Here is a 12,336-nt window from a genome sequence, read left to right on the forward strand (position 1 = left end):
TTATCTAGGACAATGTTCCACTCTGCTAACACCCTCCTTCATTGACAGTTTTTTCCATTCAATGACCTTTCATTCATCGTTGTACTCTAGTGACCTCAGTTTCATTTCATTAATTAACAACAGATGAGACACTGCCTGATTTCCCCGAACTCTTGAAAAACTATCTGTGGCCTCATCAGCAACTCAGTTTTGAAATATGTCTAAAATGTCCTTCTTCCTCTTACAAACCAGATCTAATAGGAAGAAAAATACAATTCATCTATGCAAACTTTTCGTTACAAATGGCTGACAGATACAAAACCCATCTTATTGGCCCTGTCACAACCCTCCATGGTCCCACAGACTCCACGTTAGATTCCATTACAAGAAGATGCAACATCAGCACATTATCCTCCTCTGTTGAAAATGTTTTAAAATACCTTTTAAAGTTGTTAAGGATTTAACTCCCCATCCAATCTCACCAAATTTCTATCCCTAGATTTTACATTATCACCTGGGAATGTAGAAAATGGAAAGTCGTATAATCCATATGAGCTTCCCTAAGACAGACCTGAGTCTGAATGGAGGCTTCCACTCTTCCCTGTATGCTGAAACACTTGTTTTTAAGAGGAAGGAAGACATAAGGGGTGCCTGGGTGGCTTGGTTGGTTGAGTGTCCGAATTCGGCTCAGGTCATGATCTCACGGTTTGTGAGTTCAGGCCCCACATCGGGCTCTGTGCTGACAGCTTGGAGCCTGGAGCCTGCTTTGGATTCCGTGTCTCCCTCTCTCTCTGCCACTCCACCCCCCCCCCCCCACCCCAAGCTCATGCTTGCACTCTGTCAAAAATAAATAAACTTTAAAAAAAAAAAAAAAAAAGAGGAAGGAAGACATTCATGCAGATGCACCTGGCCTGCAGAGAAACGCAGACAAGGAGACCAGAGGGTAGACATGCAGATTTGGACTCTACAGATCTGGATGGACAGGCAGTCAAACTACAATTTCTGTTAGTCTTCCACAAGTCCAGCCAGTAGAATGCAGGTTTATACATAAAAATGTACACGTTACTTTGGACACAGAAAACATCTGGTGTAGCTTAAAGGCATTCATAATTATGTATCACCTTATTCTAATTCAGCCAAAAAAACTTCTTCCTTAAGTGACCTACCTCCACAATTCTAGTCACAAATACCATGTAAAAAGTCAATGTGAACTATCATTTAATTTTCAGAGAAGAAAAAAATCTGCCAAGTAAAATAAAATACATATAACAACTCTACTAAACAATTCCAATTAGTCACTCTTTTCTCTTCCCTCTGACCCTTGCCACCAGTTATAAATCACAGTTTTTTTCTTAACAAGGAATATTTGTAATAAAACAAAAGTAGCACTTTACTACAGCTTAGTGATGTTACATAAATGTTTAAGCCTCAAGTTCTAAAAATGGATTCCCTAGTCTTTCTAACTAGAGATGAACGTCAATTCCATTACTGTCAAGAGCGTTCCCTGCAGGGAGAAAGGCAGGACTTCTTCACTTCCGGCCACTCATTAGAGCACTATCAGCAGAGCCACCCAGGGTGGGAAGAGTTACAGGCAGCTCCCCTGCATATTCTGAATGGATTCCACAGCTCTACATAGAAACAGTGCTTATACAAAGCTCTACTTCAAGACAGACTTTTCTAAAAAGTCAATGCAAATTAATTTTTATATTAAATTTTCACAGAGTTTATATAGCTCCAGTTTTTAAATATAGTCTTCATGTAGTTCAACCTTTGTAAAACAAAGACTCCATTTTTGTGACATAATACAACCCATTCACTTCCTTATTCCAGAATGCATATGAAGGATTTAAGTGAAGTATACCTGCACCTGTAGAGAACATTTCTCTCCGTACTGAAAATAAAATCTGCTACTTTGCTATTGCACAAAGTAGGCAACCCTAATATTAAAAACTAAATTGCTGGGGCTCCTGGGTGGCTCAGTTGGTTAAACATCCAACTTCAGCTCAGATCATGATCTCCAGGCTTGTGAGTTCAAGCCCCACATCAGGCTCTGTGCTGACAGCTCAGAGCCTGGAGCCTGCTTTGGATTCTGTCTCCCTCTCTCTCCACCCTCCCCCACTCACTCTGTCTCTGTCTCTCTCGCTCAAAAATAAACACTAAAAAAAATTATTAAAAAAATTAAATTGCTGAAATGTATGTTTCAATTGTTGAACTGTTATTTTGATAATAAATATACATTTCACTTCACAGTGAAGTGATTGATTCAGGCAAACTTTGTTCTCTAGCCACTCACAAAAAGACTCAATTCTTCCAGGGTCAGCAGACTATACACATGGAGAGTTGAAGCTAGTTAAATAAAATGAACAAGAAAATGAAGGCACCATAATTTCACACCCCTACAGAAAGCAAACAAAAATAAGTAGCTGTACTATTCCAATGTATATAGGTTCGTCTGGGTAAGCCAAGCCACACATGATTGATAAATCATTTCTGAGAGGGTAGAGACCATGGCATATTTTTCTGAACAACCTTAGCAGCATTCCTTCTTTGTCTTATTTAGCCAATCCTCCATGGAGCAGCACTGACGAGAAAAATCCCTAAATAATATAAGGCATTAACTTTAAGCTCTTATCCCCTTCACTCTGTGTCCACCAGAGCACAGACCAAGAGGAAAGCGGACAGGTACGCGCTGCTGTGGAGACCATCCAGGAAGCCCAAGAAGTAGCCTACGTCTCACAAAACTTGCCCATAAATGACACCTCCAAAAAAGCTTACTCTGCATCACTCTATCACCTCACCCAATCAGGGAATGAAAGATTCTATCTAATCTAATTTGGGGATTAATACACTTATCGCCTAGACAAAAAAAGAATTTTAAAGTTTCAAAGTACTAGCAGGAAAAAAAAAAACCCAAATACTATAATAATGCAATTCTTTTGATTCAGAATGTCTAGATCTCATTATTCCCCAAGATCTAGATCTAGATCAATTAGCAAAATTCAGAAGTATTGTTTAGTAAAGAATTCTCAGAAGATGTAGAGTGATACCTATTTTACTGATCTTTCAAATTGGCAATAGAGAGCCACACCCAGAAACTCCTCTTAAAACACCCATGACACACAGCGAGGACTCCTAATAAATGCCCTCACACAAACAAAGATTTTTCTAAAGAGTGCAACCAGAATAACCAAACAAAAGGAATATGGCCAGAATCCACCACTCACTGAATAAAATCAACAAGTTCTGTAAGAGGGAAGCCAGATTCACAGAGGCAGCCCTGACTGATCCTGCAGTAATGTTAAGGGATGAAGACAACAGCAAGCAAGCAGTGTCCGGGGACTTCCCGAGAAGTAAGAATTTAGGATGCCTCGTCAGCATGGATAGGAAGGTTATTTAAGAAACCGTATTTGCTCATTTCACCTGAAAATAAAGATCTCCAAGTTTGTACTGTTTGATGTCCCCAAATCCAATCTAACACTTTCAACTCCCTTTGGTCATGTTTACTTGAAAGACTTACTAACACCTTTAAAATAAAGTCAAGGCCAACGCCTCCCTCGCTTTCCTTCCGCATCCCCATCCATGGTAGCCCCAGCCTCCTGGTCAGCTCAGCAACATCCAGTTGCTATGCCAACACACTGACTTTCCTTTCAGTCTCTCCTACTGTCCTGCCTTTCCATTCTCCTGCCGCCCCCTGGTCCAGGACCTTCATACCTCACTCAGATAAATTCAGTAACAGCTCTCTCTCTGATCCACTTGTTCTGTTCCCAACTCATGTCCAATCTGCTGCCAGATGAAGCATCTTAAAATAAAGTTTTGATGTAATCTCTGCTCCCAAATATCCACAGGATAAAATCTACGATTGTGAGCAGACATTCAAGACCCTTCCTAATCTAATCCCAATCTATTGTCCAATCTGATTTTCCATGCCACCACCCTACATGTAAAAGGAAAAATCAGTCTTCTCTTTTCCTAACACACCTTTGCTTTCCAATCTTGAGCCTTTGGCAATCCAGTCTCCCCAATCCATTTTGTATTTCCTTCCAAACCATAGGCTAGCCCAGGTCATACCTCTTCTACAGAAGTCTACCAAGGATTTTTTTTTTTTTTTTTACCATAACTAATAAAATACATTTCACAACAAAACCTTCTGAACACACAGGTGACACCAGTGGCAGCCAGACAGACACAGACAGACAGCTCTGACAGAGCTCTGGAGAGCTGGCCAGGGGTCTTAGGTCGATGCTGGGGGGCCAGGTCCCAGAAACAAATTTCAGGATGCTATCTTCCCTTACTGAGTTGCTCTCCAACAGTTTCAATACTCTTCTGTTGCTTAAAAAAAAAAAAAAATCTTTCCTGACCAGTATATATATGGTCCTGCCAACTTAGAAATTTCATAAAATTTATGGCAACCATCTGGCAGTAAGTATTTGCCACTGACTTGGTAAGTGTGAATTATCTTTGTGTGTGTGTGGTGACCTCTATTTCTCCAGCTTTACTACACTGTGAACTACTTGTGGATAAGAATTATGTCTCACACTCCTTTGTAATCCCCTCAGCATTTAGCACAGTGCTTGGCACATAACTGAAATTCAATAAATGTTTACTGAATCCTTCCTTGTTACAATGAATAGCTGTTGATGGACACAAGTCTTGTATATTTTTGGTGCTCAAAAGGATTTCCTGATTCCATTCAAAGCCTAAAGCTATGCTGGCATGGGCGGGGGCCCAGAATCTGCTTCCTATTCTTGGACCACAATGCCCTAGAAGACTCTCAGGGTGACAGAGGCCGCACAGGGCAAGAAAAACTTTTTCTGCTACTACAGAAAAAAATGTAGAACCAATGAGTGCTACTCTGGTCATTGACAAGCAATACTGAATCCTTACTGTGCTTCCTCCATACCCAATCTTTAGTGTGCTTCTGACTCTACATGAAAAGTAGAGAGAAAAAATTTTTTCTGATGTCCATAAGTGGCTCAGAACTCCATATGATCCAGAGAGCCCAATCATACCTGCAGGGGTCAGAATTCCAATAATGACTTGGAAGGTCCAATAATACCCCTGGGCTCAGGGTATCAGGGCACATCCCTTAGGAAATTAATCAGACCAACTACAATTAGGACCTAGATAAGGATGAAGTGGCTGCTGGGCAGGTTTTACAGTGATCAATCAAAGCAATGGGTGAAGTGAGATTATAAATTGGGAGATAACTCTATGAGTCAAGAGGAAAAAGGGGTATGAGTCTGGTCTCAAGAGAATGACTCTTAAAAATCAAATTTGACTAACTTATAAACTGTCTATGAATCACCATATAACTCATCTCTCATGCCATTCTACGTGAAGCTCTAAGCCTTCTGAGCTACCCTGTAGAAGGCTCTCCCAAGGACTACTTCTGTGTATTTCACTCTATCAACAGTCTTCTTGGCCAACTGCACAGCCTCCCTGGAGACTTCACAAAGTGGTCAGGAAGAAAGGGATATCTGTTCAGTCAACCAAACAACACTAGAGGCTACTGGAATCACACTTAAGTTAAAGAGATTTAGTGAGCACCTACTGTGAGCAGGACAGGGCACTAGGTGAAACAGAGGCCCTTTCTGGAATGGAGAGTTTAGTGGGACAAATGCTAACCAAATAATTAGATGAATAATTAACTAATTATAGGCAGGTGGCCAAAGGAATGTGTATCACAGAGAAAACCAACTTTGCCTAGTGGCTAGGGAAGGCTTGACAAATACACTGACTCCAGCAGGAAATGTGAAAGGAGTGGAGGACAGGAGGAGAGGGCGTCTGCGAAGGCCCAGAGAGACTGTCACCGCAGGTTTACAGCACCTGAGAGGAGGCCTACAGAAGTGAGATGGAATGAGGACTTACATGGCATGAGATGAAGTTGGAGAGGCAGACAGGAGCAGCCATTACAGGGCCTTGTGAGTCAGTTATGGATTTGGGAATTTATATGAAAAGCAATGATGCATATTAGACCAGGGAGTTATATAAATCTGGATTACATTAAAATATAAAAGTACAACTTTGGCTCCACTGCGACTGAGGGATTCTGGGGGGCACAGCAGAGGACAGGAGAAGACTAGTTAAGAGGCTCTTGGAGCCCTCGGGGAGAGGGAAATCTTGGCTTGAGAGCTGGTGGCAGAAGAGGAGGAGAGCAGATGCTCCGTGAGGTCAGAGGACCTGGTGAGTGAGAGGTGGCAGAGGCTGCAGCCAAATCCCTGAAGGCTCACACATTTGTCCTCCTGGTTTAAAGGGCTTGTGTCACTTGATTTCATTTTTTCTCAACTCTCACTTCTCCCCTTTGCAAAAGAAATCCACTCTAGTCCCCCCACTACCCTCTTCAAGTCGATGTTCAGTCCTGACATTTTGAATCATGTTTCTCCCCCCCTCGATCAGAATGCCAAGGTCTGACCTCCACCAAATCTTACTCCTCTTCCCAGGTTCAACTACAATCCCATTGCCATAATCAAATCTTCCCCAACCTCCACAGGTGACATTCCATCACCCCGATCACCATATCACACGGTACAGCGCATGATCATGTGCTCCTCTCTTTCACCAACTCTAGGCATGTTTCCCCAAATTAATCGTTAGGTTCTCAAGGGCAGGGCCGAGTCTTTTGCTTTTCTGGTAGCTCAGCCCTGGGCCCAAACACAAAAGTGCCCGTGAAACACTGAGAAGTTAGACTGGATGAAAAGTCCTGGATCTGGCGCTTCTCCAGAACCACAGGTGACATGACCAGGGCCAGGGAAAATGGAGGCCACCAATGTCATCTAGGGTGCTGTCATTTGGCTTGTGCAAACTGTCAGGATGAGTAACCAAGGAACTATCTTTTTTTAAAAAGACACAGACATAGGCATCATGTCTTAGGCACTGGTAGCTGGGCAGTGGCATAAACTGGCTTACCACACTGGCAGGCAGCAACTGCAGAAAGACAATCCAGTTTGGACCGCCTCACGCAAATGGAGGCTCAGAAGCTCAGCAACCAGTGGGCAAAATAGCACCTATACTTAGTCTATTTTCAGTGGCTCTCAGTCACTGCAGCTTTTTAAACTCAAGAACAGCCAGTTCCTGAGTAACTATAGTACTTTTCCTGAGATCCATTCATTTCAGTCTTTTACCAACAACTGCAGGATTTGAAGTGGAGTGACTAAAGATTCTCCTCTCTAGACAAAAGGACCGAAGAAATGCCAAACTAGGTAACAGAACTGTGCACAGCAAAATCCGTAACCTGCAAGATAAGGCTTCCACTATACCTCCATTAGGAAGGACAGTAATTGATTCCATGAAACCAAAGCCATATGTTTATTATACAGATCTATTGACTGAATGCAGATCTCTGTTAAATTGAAAAACCATAGTGCCCAACACGTTTTTACTTACTCCTAGTTCTAATTAGACTAGCAAATCTAACTCAAAACAAAGACATGTGAACTTGGCCTTTAACCAAAGCCAACATTAATCTGTGTTCGGAGACAAAATGTTTATAAAAGCCCTTAGCACTTTACTAACATTGTCCCTAACAGTAAATGCTTAATAAATGGTATCTTCTACCATTATTCAAGCTATATATACTTCAGCACAAAACAGAGTAGTTACACTTTTGATGATCCCCCTGCTAAAATAATGTAATGCTTTAAAAATTTCTATATAGAGTATATTTTTATACATTGCTTCATTCCATAAAATGTGAATAAGAATAGGACTCTGAAATCCACAAAGAGTCTGAGGAAGAGCTACCAATAAAAGAGCCTTTCAAGATAAGGCTGATCTGAAATGGGAGCCCCTGATTCAGTTCAGCCTCCTGATGAAATTCCAGAAGACTCTGGAATTATTGCAGATATGGGCCTGGGGAACATAGTGAGAGTGAGAGCTTGGGAGACCCACTCAAGGCTCTGTTACTTTCCTCATTTGTAAATGAAAGGGCTGAAGTCCATGACTCCTTCATGGTGTTTTGCTGTAGGGCTGGTTATCCTGTGCCTCATCACAGGACAGGAAGGAGTGATGCAGAATTAATCAACTGTCATGGGCCCCTTTTGCTTTTACTCAGAATTACAACACCGAAGAAAGAGAAGGAAATAACAGAACCGTATTTCTCATCTGTAGGCTGATCTTTATTTGTACTAATGGCCCATTTATTCTCTTTTCTCTATGTTACCAAGAAATGAAAGTCCAAATTCAGTATTTTTCCTTTTTTCCTTCTATATTTATGTTCAGTCTGGCACCCTCAGAAATATAATAGACAAAAAGCAAGTAGAATAAAGTGATACACAGTGAATAAGTAAAGGCCAAGACACAAGATTATTTTTTATTTTTTAAGTTTATTTTGTGAGAGACAGAGAGCGTGAGCTGGGGAGGGGCAGAGAGAGAGAGAAGCAGAGAGACAGAGAATCCCAAGCAGGCCCTGTGCTGTCAGCCCGACAAGGGGCTCAAACTCATGAACGGTGAGACCATGACCTGAGCCGAAACCAAGAGTCATCGCTTAACAGACTGAGCCACGCAGGCAACCCCAATATTTTTTAGAGAAAACGAGTTTTCTGAACATTACCTACCAAGACCAAAAAACTTGATTATTTGTTTTTTAACTCATAATGATAAGTTTTTTAAAAAGACTGATATCAAAGATTTCATACGTGTTATCCCATATAAATCCTCCCAACGAGAATCCCCAGTTATAGTCATTTTTGTGAAACAAATGTTTATGTCACCCATTCTGTCACCCTATTAACTCAAATTCTTAAGTCTTATTTTTACAGATGGTTGTGGAAGGATACATGTATTTTTAAACTGTGCTTATTTAATAACTGGCTTCAAAATTTAAAAAAAAAATGGAAAAGATGGTTTTGTCACCATCTATCCAATGATGATGGAGAACTTCCCAAAGGGACCCAAATTCACTCTTTCTTGCTAAGATGAGGCTGCTCCTGATAATCAAATTCTTTACTCCTCTGAGGGTAAAACAGTGCTATGGTTTGGCTTGGCTTGGTTACTGGGAGACCTCCCAATGGCTAAATAGATCAGTTTATATTTGCCTTTAAGAATATAGAAATTGGGGGGGCGCCTGGGTGGCTCAGTCGGTTGAGCGTCCGACTTCAGCTCAGGTCACGATCTCGCGGTCTGTGAGTTCGAGCCCAGCGTTGGGCTCTGGGCTGATGGCTCAGAGCCTGGAGCCTGCTTCCGATTCTGTGTCTCCCTCTCTCTCTGCCCCTGCCCCGTTCATGCTCTGTCTCAAAAATAAATAAAATGTTAAAAAAAAATTAAAAAAAAAAAAAAAAAGAATATAGGAATTAGGGTACCTGGGTGGCTCAGTCGGTTAAGAGTCCGACCTCAGCTCAGGTCATGATCTTGCAGTCTGTGAGTTCGAGCCCTGCGTTCAGGCTCTGTGCTGACAGCTCAGAGCCTGGATCCTGCTTCAGATTCTGTGTGTCCCTCTCTCTCTGCCCCTCCCCTGCTCATGCTCTGTCTCTCTCTGTCTCAAAAATAAATAAAAACATTAAAAAAAATTTTTTTTAAAAGAATATGTAGAAATTATCACAACCATTCTCAGCTCATACAGACTCAAGGACTTGTATCTTCCTATGAGTGGAGCTAGGTCTCCAGAGCTATTAGCTTTTTATTAAGGTTCAGTATTTAAGGATGACATAAAATTAGCACTGGCTCATCTCAGTATTTTTATTAACTCTTAAAATCGTATTTAAACCTACTTAAATAGATGAAAACACTTTCATATTACTTTTCTGTAACAGCTGTATGTTTCCTCTGAACAAATATACTTTGTAAATCATTTATTTCAAAACAATCTCACGTTTTCACTACACTTCATATTGTCTCATGACTATTTAATAGAATCACTGATATTCTACACTAATAAATGAATCACGTGAAACAGAAATGATACAAACCTACATGTAAGCTAATTTAGATAACAAATATTTACTGAAAACCTAAGAAGTGCTGGGCCTCCTGGAGAACACAAAGATGAAAAAGACATAGTCCTCAGCTTGAAAAAGAATTCAGCAGGGGAGTTAAGCTAATAAATGAAAAAGATAAAGGAGAACATAAGGTTTAAATAAGATTTTAAGATAATAATGGAAGATTTATGACAGGATAGCATATGGTTATCAAATGAATCATTTTGTTGACAGTACTGACTGGGCTTCTCAGAAGAAGGGAAAGCTGGTCAAGGTCCCTGGCCGAGGAGGCCTGCAGATGTGGCCAATACAGGTAGAGTTCACTGAAGAACCAGGTTCCAAGTTTCAGGACTAGAAGCGTTGGCAAAATGGTCTCCCTGATAATCAGCTGCCCAAGTGGCTTAAAAGAACCCCTTTCACCTGGCAGAAACAAGTTTAATAGTCTAGCCCCGTCCCCAAACAGGACCTGTTCCATATTAAGGAATTAAGCCCATGCCAGTATAGCTTCCCCAAACCCAATCCGCATTTCCTTCAGTAATCCTGCACTTCTTTGTGTCTATACAACTAGGTCCTCTTGGTAAGTTTGGGTCTCCTCTTATTGGAGGGAGAGAGCACATAAAAATGGTTCATCTATCAGTTCTGTGGGGACGTCTTTTTGTTCCCCTTCTCCAAAGTAATTTTTTCCCAGGCAAGGTAGCTAGCCCTCTCTGAGAATATGAATGGAATTCAGGCCACATTTCTTTAAAGCATCTCACATCTGATACTTGCTTCCTGAGTATCTCAGAGTAGCTAAAAGCTCTCGAATGATGGAGAAACCACTGCATCTTTCTATTACCACATCCACATGAGGTTGAAACTGTCTCCAACTGCTGGAAGCAACAGGGGCAGTTTGTAGTGAAAACTGTCTCCACCTACCGTGTCATTTTCTGTAGCACCTGTGAGAAGCTTGTGTGCTTTTCCAGTTAGGCAAGATATTTAAGAAACATCTGTCATTATGTCCTTCCAACCCACATCCCTGGAACATCCTATGAGCAGCTAGATGTTGGCAACACAACGGGCTGCCAACAATTGATGGCCATACCTTCCCAAGCATTTTCTTCCACTTCTGCCACTTTTCTGTCCACTCCTGTCACTAACCAAGGGAATTTCCAATTGGTCAGAGGCTTTTGGACAGCTGGAGGCTTTCAACCATTGAGAACCTTCTCTTAGGTTTCATAAGAGATCTGGCTGCTCACTCCCAAACAAGGCAATTCAGTCCCTGAAGCCACCTCCTGAACTAAAAGATACACAGGATTCTGGGGTGTGGATGGGGATATGGTGTCAGCAATACATTCAGTGTGGTTCTTGGTGCTGCCTGGATGGACCCTCATTGAGACCCAGGCAGCATTTCATGTATGATATGGGGATGTCAAGGTGTTCTGATCCAATGTGTCATTCCACGTGTCCATAGGGCTGATCTAGCCGATCGCACTGAGTCCTTTTTCTCCCTTGCCTAAGGAGTGCTCCTCCCACACCAACACACAACTGATAAGAACGTTCCCAGGTAACTAAGGAGTGTTCTTTGGTAAAGGGGAGAAAGGGTATTTAAGGAACTGAAACACCTGTGCTAGAAACTCAGTATGAGCTCACTCCTCCACAGGAGTGTCCATCTGGCCACGCTGTCAAGTCAGAGTCCCTTCATAGGGAAAGCGTCTCAAACAAGAGTGAGGTGCAGAGTGCCTTTCCCGGGAAGCACACAGTTGGTGTACCCTCTTTAAAGAATAACCCTGATCCCATTAGTAGGATTCCAAGGTAAAGTCCTCAGAGTGCCTACAAGAAGCATGAAAGGAGTTCCTAAACTCACCAGATGAGTTTAATGGAACTCCAATAACAGCTGTCATATTTACCACAGTTATATCCCAGTAAAAGAATGTACCCAGCAACAAGAGACAGAACCTAACATAATTCTCAGCCACGGAATTCTGAAAACTGCATTCTAAGACACACTGACTTCACGTAAGGAAACCAATGGAAAGGTCAGGCAGAATCACAGCATAAGCGAAGGGTATGACAACGGATAATCTATGCCTGCTTTTTGAGACCTGAAGCACGAGCTGAGGAGAGAGAACTGGAGACATGGAAATCTCATCTAAAGCTTCACAGAGTTTAAGTGTTAACACACCAACAACGGATTCATCCTTTTCTCTGAAAACTGAAATGTTTACACTTCCAACAATCAACTGCCAACAAGTTCACGGTATCCTCCTTGCAACAAAAGACTCAAGAGGTGAAAATGATAATATCTACTATATTTTATTTTCTTAGGTCACGTTTTTAAAAGCAATCTTGCCTTTCACTGTGGCACAATCTGCGGGCCACAGCAACTGTGTGTTCAAGGTCACTGTGCACGGTCAAACTGTATCCCCTGCTCTGAGCCAGTGTGAGTAACAGGGCTTTGGTATGAGCA

General features: G+C 41.7%; 1 protein-coding gene across 8 annotated transcripts in view; it reads right to left on the reverse strand.

The window, feature by feature from the left end:
• DUSP16 (dual specificity phosphatase 16) overlaps window positions 1-12,336 on the reverse strand; it is a 90,463-nt gene that overhangs the window by 31,516 nt on the left and 46,611 nt on the right. The gene's annotated exons all lie outside the window — the stretch shown is intronic.

The sequence above is a fragment of the Panthera onca genome, chromosome B4 (assembly GCF_046562875.1).
Source record: "Panthera onca isolate mPanOnc1 chromosome B4, mPanOnc1 haplotype 2, whole genome shotgun sequence".
NCBI lineage: Eukaryota > Metazoa > Chordata > Mammalia > Carnivora > Felidae > Panthera > Panthera onca.